At 36.2% G+C, this 13348-nt stretch overlaps 1 long non-coding RNA gene across 1 annotated transcript in view; it reads right to left on the reverse strand.

Moving 5' to 3' along the window:
- Nucleotides 1–12038, reverse strand: part of LOC138713536 (uncharacterized) — a 32136-nt gene extending 20098 nt beyond the window's left edge. Inside the window, exon 1 of the long non-coding RNA XR_011335891.1 lies at nucleotides 11888–12038. This is a non-coding gene — a long non-coding RNA (uncharacterized lncRNA). The remainder of the gene's footprint in view (nucleotides 1–11887) is intronic.
- Nucleotides 12039–13348: the final 1310 nt, after the last annotated feature.

Below are 13348 nucleotides of genomic sequence, written 5' to 3' on the forward strand. Positions count from 1 at the left end.
TCTATAAAATAAATTCCACCACGATTTTCCGGGGTCAAAGTCTGACCTTCTCAATGAGTGGCTTCATCTGAGAAGTCGCATGCTAGCTGTCATGTAGTTTATCAGTCGCGCGCACGGAAAGTTTTTACCTGAATATTGTGCAGTGGTTACTAGTGAGTACTCATGAGTTACGCGCGTTCATTATATTTTCGCAACATTTTCTTTCCCATTTTATAGAGACTTAGGACTCTCTGCAACTTATTGGCAAATATGGTTAAACATGTTTGTTTCAATCGTACTGTGAAGTTGGTACTCGTCAAAGGAATAAAAGTGATTTACCATGAAGTTGGTACTCGTCAAAGGGAATAATCTTATCAATAATTTTGTATTCATATTCTCTCATAATAGTACGAAACGCTGTTTAAAAAATCAATTCTACTAATGTTACCATAATTGTATTTATTAAGGAGTTCTTCAATATACTGTTTCCGTTTTGTATAGGCTATTATGTAAGATTAATCCTGGGAATATTATCTCTGTCATTTATTTTAATATATGTACTAGTTTATGTATGAATGACAGGGTCAGCGAATTTATAAATATGTGGATTTGCAAAGTTAAAATTAAGAGAAAATGTCTTGTGAAACGCTTCACATGCCTTTGTGGTTCTATTAGAAGTAATTATATCCGAAATCCTAATCTCGGGAAGAAGTAATGAAGATCCAATGAAATCAGAGCCATCTATATACAAGTCGGAGCTATACATCGGCTACAGTGTAATTAACTACGAAGCAGAGGCCTACGACACAGAACATGTGATTGTGCTAATGCCGATTTTCAATGTAAATTAATGTTACAATATAAAGGTCTGCACACACCAACGCGGGACGCGGGACGCGGGAGCGACAGCGAAACTTATAGTTCCGCGATCGCTGCGAAAATTCGTCGTTGTCTTCACACCAAAGCGGGATGCAGTCGCGAATAAGGTTCTTATGAAGAAGTACTTCTGCTTCTTGCAGTTGCCGACGATGATTATAGGTTCGTTCATACTACTACATTCTTGCTGCCACAGTAGAACCTTGGTTAACCGAAACTCCGGTTAAGAGAACAGAAATTATCTTTTTCATACAATATGTTCTCATTCTTTACTACGTCTTCTGTGGCTTTCGCCAAAGACTTTATACCAACAAGACGGACATCTTACAGTATTTTTGCACGATGTAATAGGGAAACATCTTACATGTGGCGTTCCTAGCGGCTCTCAGACGGGAATTCAAACTCTGCATTTAATTTACGGGACTAGATGAGGAAATTAGAGTTCGTAAGATCATATTTTGTTCAGTATTTATCTTAAATGTAAGAGGAAAATAATTTTGAAGAGAAAAAATTATTAAAAAGCAAAAGTTACACGATTCTTCTTCACTTTATTGATTCTAATGCATAACATTAATATGCATTACTTTTTAGCTTTCGTATTCTTTGATGCATCTTTTTGTGTTCTTTCTTCCTTTTCCTTTTTGAGTGACTTTTGATTTAGTACATTGACACATTTGTCAGTAAAAACATTAAAACAACAAATAACACTTACACATGTAGGAATTTGGATGCATCGTTTCAACTTGACTTTTACATTGTACCTGTTGCTCTCTAAAAACTCAATAAACTGTGAATTATACACTCTTGAAATTACAAAGTACAGTGCAACAGCATTGATGTTTGGAAGCACATATGTCCAGTACAGTACTCTTCATAGAAAATATGAGTGCTGTGACCTTGCTCCATTTCATCCAATTTGCCAACGCATTACGGCATAAGTGGGAAAATAACAAAATATTAACTTTTTATTTGTTTTTTACTACAAGGAAGATCTAAATTAGCAGAAAAATTTAACTAAACGGGAAAATTACAGAGTTACATGGAAACTGTAGGGTTAAATATAAATTGTATATTTCATTGTAATAATTATTATTTAAAATCGTTACAAAAGTGGCAAGATACTTACTGTGGCTTGTTCTTCAGAAATCGAAAGAAAGATCGGGAATCCTTTTGTATTTCCTGATTATTGCAACCGTATACTGCGTAATATTTTCCAGGGATACTTCGGATTTTCTTTGTACACACTACATTACTACACTACCATAAACACTATGAACAAATTGAAATTAATTACAGAGTAGCTGAATCTTAATGGCACATGCAGAGCACACAGTTGACTCTCCGCAAGATCAAGCCGCTAGAGGCGCTGTTGTTCATGTCGGTCAATATTTCCGTTTTGTTAGTATTAAGTCTTTGCTTTTACTAATCGTGAAAAATTTGTAGAGTTTTCTTTAGAACGCATCCTCTAATACAGTGGTATTTAATCTATGGTTGTCTTGATTAGTCTACGTATATTAAAATGCTAACATATTGTGACAGCTGCGTCGGGATTCGAACGCATGTCCGACAGGGCGCCCGGCAGACGAAACGTTGGTCGCTTAGGTGTGGCGGCGATGGGAGCGTCTGCAGCCGAGAGAGGGCAGAGGGGCGGTGTACTACGACGCGGCGAGGGAAGGTTGCGCGCGCATCTGGTGCTTGCGGAGAGGAGAGAGAGCGACCGCGGCAGAATCGTCCAGAAGTCCGTCGAAATGGAAATATCCAGAGCTCGTACTTTCTCGCAGCTATGGTGTGAGTATAAATTACGCACGCGAGTGAACTTGGAACAGTCAGTCAGTAAGTCAGGCAGTGTTGTTAAAGTCAGTGAAGAGCAAGCCAGCCAGTCTTGTGTAGCAGTGAAGCCAGCTTCGAGGCCGGAGTTCGACTTGAGTTGTGTCCGTAACTGTGGAGCCGAAAGACCTGAGTTCGAGTGCAGTGGACCGCAGTTGGGGGACCTGAGTTCGAAGTTCAGTGGACTGTCTCTGAAGGTCTGGGGTTCGAGATACTGTGAACTCGAGTGACTGAGCTAGAAGAGCTTACTAGCCAAGGCAAACGAACTGAGAACTGACAGTTCTGATTTGTAAACAGTGCTTTGTGAACATTAGTTAAAATTAACAGTTCATTGTTGTTCTCAATAATCCAAGTAAATTGTCATTGTCGTCTGTGGAGTGCAATAACGAATACTGTGTTGAGTGCAAATCCTATTGTTGACGAGAGCGTTTAAGGTGAATTGTAGAAAGGAATTGTTGTTGCTTTAAATAAAAGTTACATTGTTGTTTAGTATAAAATTTACAATATTTATTTTATTATACGTGTTGATAATTATTGCATTATATTATAGTTTCTTTTGCAATATCAATTCTTGTTTTTTCTTGCTTGAATAACATTTTACGTAAATCATTAGTATTATTATTACATCAATAACTACTGTATAATAATAATAATAATAATAATAATAATAATAATAATAATAATAATAATAATAATAATAATGTTTGAAAGTAGAAGACACCGGTAGTTCACTTTCACAATTAAAACGAATTGGAGGGAATGAAATCTGAAGTAAAAACACGGAACTGAAAACAATCAACTTGCCACAGTAAATGAACCGATGAAGAATGTAGTTTGAAAGCAAAATTATTAATCTAACAAATCAGAAACAAAATTGTAAATTCCATTAAATCACACTGAAAACTTGCATACTATTGTTTAACAGATCATCAATAAATCTCAAATAAGACTGTAATATGCTTGGCATGTTTATAGTCTTCGTACTCGATGAGTAATGTAAAATTAATCAAAGAAATTTTACGATACACAATGCTTAGTAATGGAACGATTCATCATTGCGAGGCGAACCTAGCGGCAGATATTGTAATAACGATCCTATGCGCCAGCTTGTGTAATCTAGTAAGCAACGCTCCTAACGCACTCTATAAACTGTTCAGTCGCCATTGCCAAAATGAATGCGGGACACGGGAAAACGCTGCTTGCAGCGAACTTCGAGTAGAACGCTACAGTCCCGCCACATAGGCAGAATTGTGTCGTTGCGGTGTGAGTGGATACATATCCCGCTGTATCGCGTCGGTTTCGCATTCGCTACCGCTCCCGAGTCCCGCGTCGGTGTGCGCAGACCTTAAGTGTGTGTCGATGGAATTATGTTCGCGGTTGAACCAAACGTTTATTGTTGCGTGTTGGCGATAAAAACAAGGCAATAAATGAAAATATGGCTGCAGTCTTTGGCAGTTTTTACGGTTATTAATAATGGCAAAGTGATTGAAAATTCTTCTAAATATTAAATATGGTACAAACTACAGTTTTATAGTCTTACTTGTGGTTTGTGGTGTATCAGAATTTTAGCCAAATTGTTGAGTCTCGCCTGCTATATTAATAAAGTTACGCCGTTGATTTTCAAGTTCATTGTAAACAGCTGTTTTGTGATCCCATAAATATTGCAGTTTTGTTGAAGATTCGAATGCCTGCTATACATCAGAACTACTTTTAATTTGTAGATGCATACACTCATCTTGTTGGTTTTCAAGGTTTGTTTATTTATAATAAAATAGTTACTGTATAAACATGCTTCTTTTCTCTTAGTAAGTTATTACAGGATTTAAAGTTCACTGAGTTTACGCTAATTGGCACATACTTAATAGATAATGATGTGTTTCGTTACGTATTATGTTAAAGGTATGTTTATGCGTTTTTCATAGATCTACTTGGCCTAACTGTATTTACATCCTTATACAGGGACATCATTTTATTTTTACTAACATTTTTAATATTAACGTGGCTATACCTTTGGATCAACACCGTTTGCTACCCCCTTCCACAACTGGAGTTCGATGATACTGGCGTAATATACAAACAAATCACTTTGCTAGGTATAAGAGGGAAGAAAAGTTGTTCATCCATTTACGTAAACTAGGAAATATCGCGCTTTTGAGTTTGATTATTTTCATTAGGTTTTTGTTTAATCAAAATACAGTATAGTATTAACAATGAGTGTTTTTACTCACGAACTGAGCTAACCATTCGGACGTATTCATTATGCAGTGTATATTATACTGTCTACAGCACATTAGCGTACACTATAGAGAATGAAGTTAAATTGAAAAGTAATCATAATATGGATATTTAAACACATTTTTTTTTAAATGGTGGCCGTTCATTTCGATACAGGCTTCAGTTCTTATGTGCATATTATCGTACTATAGACTATTGTACCTAATCCCAATTACCAGTTTCGTCCTTCGTAACTAGTAACTCATGTTGAAATAATTCTGTACTTATTCTATAAAAGAGTACTTTACGTACTGTAAATTCAATCTTCACTTCTGCCCGATCCGAAGAGATAAAATTACTTAGACATACTATCTACTGTCCGTCCAAGGGGTTTTGTCCTAGGGTCATAGAAAGGGAGGAAATCACGTGACAGTTAATTACTTAACGAGGCTCTTTTATTTAAGTTCTTTTAAACAGTTGTATAATATTACGTAGACATTCAATTCCTAACAGAAATTAATGTTCTCAGAAAAGAGCTAAGACAGCCCAGCCACTAGCTGGCGAATAAAAGCAGGTGGGGGAAACCGGGATACGACGTAGGCAAATGGACGACAGTACCTGTGCGAAAATGATTCAATATTGAAAGCTCTTTCGTCACTGGAAAACGCGAACATATTTTTGGAACGTACTGTTTACTATGACCATAAGGCTACTATGACTGTATATGCGGTCTTAGATGTGTGTGCAGGAAGGTTGAACTTCATTAGTAGAAGGGGTGGGAGTGAAGTGCATACAAAACCTCAGGTACAATAAAAATTGAAGTAAAAATAAAATGATGTCCCTGTACTTTATTATAATATGGCAATAGTTTCCTCTGTTTACATTTTTATTTTATTTGCATAATTTACATTCTTAGCTTGTTTTGTGTGGTTATATTTATTTAAAATTATATTTTAAAAAGTTTATAACAAATAATTTAAGATAACAGTATTGTTATGGTGACTGGCGAGATTCAAACTAAAACTGGATTCCTGGGCATCTGAAATATTTATATAAAAGCACGACAGATAATTACATGAAATTAAAATGTATATGATATCCTAGACCCTTCGCGTCAGAGTTGAAACAACATAAAGCGGCAAAACATTGTCAATTTACTAGCCACATAATTTTTAATTGATTGGAATAGGGTATTGCGAAAGTACGTCGTTATTTTATTTATTTTTGGTACAAGTAGGCCTAGCATTCCTTTAAGTATTTATTTTTTTCCCTTGTACCGTCATTAAAACACACGTAATTTTAATTTTTTTTTTAAGTTATAAGTGGCTGTATGCAAGTACTTACGCGGTATTCTGAAACTCAATATACCATTTCGGATTCCGTAATAAATTACGTATATCAATACATTGAATCTTGATCATATGCACTTACTTTTGTATCAATTAATATCGAAAATGTACAAGTGACAACGAAATCAAAGCACTAAAACCTCAAACGTTATGCCTTACTTCGTCTCTGCTCGCCTCCACTCAGCGTTGCCAAATCTACCCATGCTCCGACTTGTAACTGAAGATGGCGCTGAATAAAATTATTTACTAAGTAATCAGATTAGTGTCACCGAAATATTCAACAAAAATTTCTCAAACTAGTCGATATTACGGCTCCAGTATCGATTTGATTAGTGTTGCCAACATATTCAATGAAAACTTTCCAACTGTTCGACGTTACCACCTAACTAAAACTGATTCATTAATACGAAAATCTCTTCGCGTACTCATAGGCCTACGTGGACAATGTTCGCGCGCAACCGATTTGTTTACGTCGAAGCAGTTCGCGCGTAACTGATTAATTTTTAATCCTTTGGTGCGCAACTGATATACACTCGTCATGGCGATACGAAAGTCCCCTCGGACGGCAATTGCATTTCGATTCAGTGTTGGAACTGACGACTTTTGTTTGTTCCTTTTAACGTTGGAACCTGTTCATGGGGTCTGGCAGACCCCCACGGTATCTTCATTTTCACAGTGCATGCGCACGATACGATATAACGGTCTAGTTCTTCGCGACAATTAATTTGATTTTCCATCTTCTAAGTGTGTTACAGTATAGTGTTGTGTTTTTACGTTTTGTATTTCATCCAGAATTTCGACTTGGTGTTTCTGAGACCCCACTAACTGGTTGTGAGGCAAGTTGAAATGTGTTTTCTTTTTTTCTTACATTACAGAGATTGGTTTATGCATTTTTGTGAAGAGTCATTGATTGATTGATTCATTCATTCATTCATTCATATTCATTCGTAGTGTTCTACCCAAGAGCAAGTCTTTCACTGCAAACGCAGCACTCTCCAATCTTTCCTATTGTTTATTCTATATTTCTTCTTTGTGTTTTGCTGAGAAAACTCCATAAGTTGTCTAAAGAATCTGTAGTGTATGATGAGAAGAAAGAAGAAAAATTTTGGATCATTATTTATGGGTTGATGGCGAATAAATGAAGAAGAAGATGATGATGATGATGATGATGATGATGATGATGATGATGATAAAGAAATGGTTCAATCTGACCATGAGAATAAAGTGACTATGAAGAAGAAGATGAGGAAGGAGAAAGCAGTAATAATCGCCATGAATGTTGTAAAGATGACACTGAAAATATAACAATTATCAAAGGAAAAATGGTTACCCATCCTAAGAAGTCATATCACCATAAGATACACCAACTGGTTTGGAAAGAATGTGAATCTGCTGCCAAAGAAAAAGCGATAAGAAAGCAGCTCATCAGTGTATGGCACTTAAGAGCCCAATGTGCATGGATCATTGTTCTAAATTACATATGCTCCTCTTGTACTGATGACATACTGAATATTAGATCTAAAAAATAGTAAAAATGGTTGTGCAGTTACAAGTTTTCATGAATTATTTTGTACACTTTACTTGGCCTAAAATTTCATAAGCTGAATGATCAAGTTCATTTTGTTTTACTATTTATTTCATCGTGTTCTCATCTAATGCCAAATATAGATGTAAATTGTGGCAAATAACAGAAAAATTATTCCAAACAAGTTGCAATGTAGTTAAAATTTGTCATGATAATTTTGTTGGACCTATATTCCCATGAGTTGAGTAGTTAAGTCATTTTTATTTTAATTTTTTGTGCATTTTGTTCTCATCTAATATCAGGTATAGGCGTAAAGTGTGGCAAATAACAAAATAACAGAAACATGTTTCCAAATAAAGTGCAGTGTAGTTACAAGGTGTCATAATTATTTTGTTGTGCCTGTATTCCCAAAAGTTGAGTAGTAGTATATATAAGGCTATTCAAAAGTAAGTTCCCATTTTGAAATGGTAATAAGTTTGCCAAATTTTTATATTCCATAAAAAAGAAACACCAATTTGTTCGTAAAGAAATGGGATTTTATTAAAACACGAAAAAATCAAACATGACCACCACCGTGCTGTTCAATAAGAAGTAGTTTTTCTTCTTTGCTATAAACGGCATTAGTAAGCACATTCCTAGGAATGTTTTGAATGACATCCGATATTGACTGTTTAAATTCCTCACATATAATAGGTCTACTAAGAAATTTCTTTTAGATAATCCCATAGCCAGTAGTCAGCTGGATTTATGTCTGGTGCCCTAGAAGGCCAACTGTTCGGAAAATGCCTACTAATTACACGACTACCAAATGTGTTTGCACAATAGTGCTTTTACATTATTGTGTATGTCAGGTGGAGCGCCGTCTTGCATGACAACAATGTTTTCGATTTCATGATTCTGTAACGCTGGTATTGCAAAGTCTTGCAACATTTGAAAATATCGCTGCCCGGTTACCGTCACTGTTTTTGTTTGTCCATTTTCAATTTCTTCGTAGAAATACGGTCCTATTATGAACTGTGACATAAAACCACACCAGACAGTAATCTTGATATCATGCACATGTAAAACTCTCCTACTTCGTCTATATTCTGAAAAATTATTATGGTTTATACAAGCGTGATACAGTTACCATAGCAACGCAACACGCATCGATAAAACATCCCAAACCTTCTAAACAGTAATGGTACCTATTTTAAACCAAACTGCTGATATGTACAGAAGGTACAGTTGTTCCAAAATGGCAACTTACTTTTGAAAAAACCTTATATATATATATATATATATATATATATATATATATATATATATATATACATATATATATACACACACACACACACAAAACACTACCGGTCAAAAGTTTTCGATCACCTATCACAACTATGGATTTGTGGTTATCATAAGAGAGAGAAAAAAATATTTATTTTGTAGGTTTATTTAGTTTTTCCGATGTGTTTATACATTGAAATAAAGTATATAGTTGTTTTCATTGCTAATCGAAAACTTTGAGTCCACTGCAAGAATGATGGATGTCATTTTCTTGTCGAAAATGAACCAAGACTGTCAGTGCATAGCTTAAGACATATAGAATGTACATAGAGAGTTATATGGCATTAACACTGATAGTCATTGTCCAGTAATGATCGAAAAATCACAGTTAAGCTTTGAGCGCTAAGCATTTCAAACTTTCAATTGCTTCTCCTGCAAAATGTATTCCAAATGACATCCATCATTCTTGCAGTGGACTCTTCATATAACTTTAGCAGGTTATTTTACGACGCTTTATCAACATCTCAAGCAGAGGTCTCCAAAAAGCGTATCGTCATTCGTGCTCTCGATGCTGCCCGCCGAACACAGTGTGCTGTAAGGCTAGAGGAGGGGAAGAGACTCGTACATCAACAGATAGAAGCGATCAGTGGGGGATCGCGGCAACGGTCTGCTTATGTTTACAAATAATAACATCGAAAGAATAAGAAATATACGTTTGTACATTATTCTGACATACTATGAAGCTGGAGGCCCGTCTGTTGCTATTGACACAAGCCATTGCAAATTCAACCTCTTCTGTTCTATGGTGCCTTTAGTGCCTAGAAAAGATCTTCTCCAGTTGTATTTTGTAATTACATCTAGAAGACATTCGACACAGTAAAATGTTCATTAACTCCTTGGATGAAAATGGCTAGGTGAGCTTTGTCATTTCTATGTGTGCTTTCGTCCAATGCAAGTGAGTAAGCTACGAACTGGGTAATTATGGTTTCGACTGCAGATTCAATTACATTTACAATCTTGAAATTCCTTCTCTGAACTGTAATTGGAAACAATTTAATTTTCTTAAACTTTGACTTCGTTCTGGACGCAGTATTTTAATAACGTCCTGTATGCACTATTTTACAAATGATATTTCTGTAAAGGGCGTCATTGATTTTACAATATTCCAAGCTAGAACATAGCTAGCAAGAAGCTTTTTCTGTTTAAGACTGAGGACACGTGTGTGATTTGTGTTTGTATTATCTTGTTTTATATTTATCAAAATATTTGTGGGCCTACGCATTTCACCCAAAATGAAACGAAAAACATGCGGAACTGAGTGTAAACGCATTGTAGTATACGGATTATTATGTATAACCAACAGTCATAAAGATAGCCCCAAAATAAACTATTTCCACATGTCCAACATGCCTGTAATTGTATGATATTCTTTCTGAAGAGTGGAGTATTGTCGTTGCATGTTGAATTTTAACACACGCTTAAGAATTTTTGGACCAAATTAAGCACTTCACATTCTCCCCACTAACACAAAAAATTTCTCTTCCTATTCACCCTTGAATGTACTATGCCCATGATTAGGAGACATTGTGAAACGGTGGAACACTCCGACCAACACAATGGCAGTCCGCCACTGCTCTTCGTTTGCGCATAAACATTGAGTACAGTACAGGTGGAGATGGGTGAGGCAGAGTGCGCTCATTACGTACTGGCTTCGGTTCCGTTCAGGGGCTTACTCGCGAGTAGCTTTTGGAGACGTCTGATCTTAAGTTATTTAGCGTCTGAGCGAGATCAAGATGAAAATGCCGGTGAAATGAGTCTCGGGTCCAGCACCGAAAGTTACCCAGCATTTGCTCATATTGGGTCGAGAGAAAACCCCGGAAAAAACTACAACCAGGTAACTTGCCTCGACCGGGAATCGAACCCGGCCCACCTGGTTTCGCGGCCAGACGCGCTAACCGTTACTCCACAGATGTGAACTATGCTCAGTGTGTTCTCATTTAATGCTAGGTATAGATGTAATGTGTGATAAGTAGTAGAAAAATGATTCCAGATAAGGTGCAGTGTAGTTACAAGGTTTCACCAATAATTTAATTTATATTTTTGTACTGACATAATATTTAGCACGTATGGGAGAACCCAGAAATGCATATAGAGTATTAGTTCGGAGGCAGGAGGGAATAAGACCTCTTGGGAGGCCGAGATATAGATGGGAGGATAATATTAAAATGGATTTGAGGAAGGTGACATGTTGGTAGATACTGGATTAATCTTCCTCAGAAGAGGAACCGATGGCGGGGTTATGTGAGGGTGGCAATGAACCTCCTGTTTCCTTAAAAGCCATAAGTAAGTAAGTACTGACGTAATAAACATATTGTTGTGCCCATTTCTGAAACCAACTTTTTGTTATACTATATTAATTCTGACACCAATATTTATTATACCATTTCTGACACCATAATTTATTGTTAAGCTCTATCATATCTGACACCAGTAATTTGTCGTGGCGCTTGCCGCGACAAGGGCGGATTGCTTATCTTCGAGATAATCGCGAGTTATAATCTCTATCAAAATAACACAAACTAATCAAATACTGCGTTATACTTTATAAACTGTTCTTTCTTGTGGATAGGAGGGATTCCTACTTAGAATGTTATCTCAGGTTTTCGGAAAAATCACAAGTGTAGAAATTCACTAGTACTAAATTTATTAATAAAAAATATCAATTTACTACAAATAAAATATTGAGTATTGAACGATTTTGAAAGTATGAAAATTTCTGTTAATTCTGAAGTACCAAGATAACTAGTTAAATGAAAAGTTTAAAGAATGATCTGATGATTTTACTTACAATAAATAATAGGGCGAACCCTAATGCTGGTTCCAGTTGATCCCATTTTCGATGCCAGTTTCAGAACTTCTTACTGGACGTAGGGAGCGCTAATCCATGACCGCTGTCTTGACCAATAACTAATGACCGTGTTTTCGACGTTTCATGTCCTTTTATAAACTCTCGAACAGCGTCCTTTGTGACGTAACAGAGTGACGCTATTTTACCCGCGAATCTTCTAAAAAAAAAAACGGTATTGCACTCACTAAACACCACGCTTCTGATTCTTAACCATTCTTTCAAATCGGCGTTTCCGGTCGCTACTTACAACAATATGGATTCAAGGAACTTTCACGACTGGATCTGTTTTTGACTTGACCAATGGAAATTCAGACTTTCGGAATCATCGCCAATTAAAATGTCTCGTCATAAGTCAGCTGTCGCTAAGTTGAGTTCGCGATAAAATGCAAGGTGCAAACGTACGCATTTCTGCATGTTCAAGGACTGGACTGTGACTTTGATGACGTTAACTAAACTGTGCTCTGTAATCTGTCGAAACAGGAAGCGAGCTCTTTCGCATGTATAGCATGTATTAATAATACGATTTCGTTACTTTAAATTAAAGTGAAAATATATTGCTTATCATAATCCCTGGGCACAACAATATTATTCTGTAAAAACAAAACTATAAAGTAAATAATTACTTGAATTTGTGGAAGAGAATGTTTATTATATACAATAGAAGACTATATAAAGCAAACTATCAGCGGGGTATAACAGACTCCATGAACAGGGACATGTAAAATAAATAAAATCGACAGATTCCAGGGTTAAATTAGCGGAGAGCCTAGGCTGCAGTAGTTATTAACATAGTCCTCACTCAACATTCACTCCCTCGACGGCGTGTTAACAGTGTGTAAACAGAAGTACTTGAGGAACACCTGTCTGACATCGTCCTACACAACCTAAACATGAGGGCAGTCGTACAACACGATAAAGTCGGAACGAACCGTTGATGGTGATGGATGATTATGATGATGATGATGATGATGATGATGATGATGATGACGATGATGATGAGGATGATGATGATGATGACGATGATGAAATTATAAACCTCGGAGTTAATCAACGCAAGATCACATGAAAATAATTAAATTTTGTAGCTGCAGAGAATGATGTTCAACTAAGAAACACCCTTAACAAAATTCTCTCCTGAGTTTCATTTCCCAGGGATATGAAATTCTAGACATAATAAATTGCAAAGTGAATGTCTTCATGTTACAGAAAAGTTTCCTCGCAGAGTTTAAAGTACTGTGAAGTCTTGGTGATCGCCTAGACAAACACTAATTCTGATTATTGAGTTAAAAGTTGTGCGGGTGCACTTAACCGCCACGTTGAAGTTATAAAACTTCAGAAAGGAAGTTTAATATGTAAGTACGTCAGATTACAGATGCTTCCTCCTCCAGACTTTATTGAGCG

This window comes from Periplaneta americana, chromosome 14 (assembly GCF_040183065.1).
Source record: "Periplaneta americana isolate PAMFEO1 chromosome 14, P.americana_PAMFEO1_priV1, whole genome shotgun sequence".
In the NCBI taxonomy this organism is placed as follows: domain Eukaryota; kingdom Metazoa; phylum Arthropoda; class Insecta; order Blattodea; family Blattidae; genus Periplaneta; species Periplaneta americana.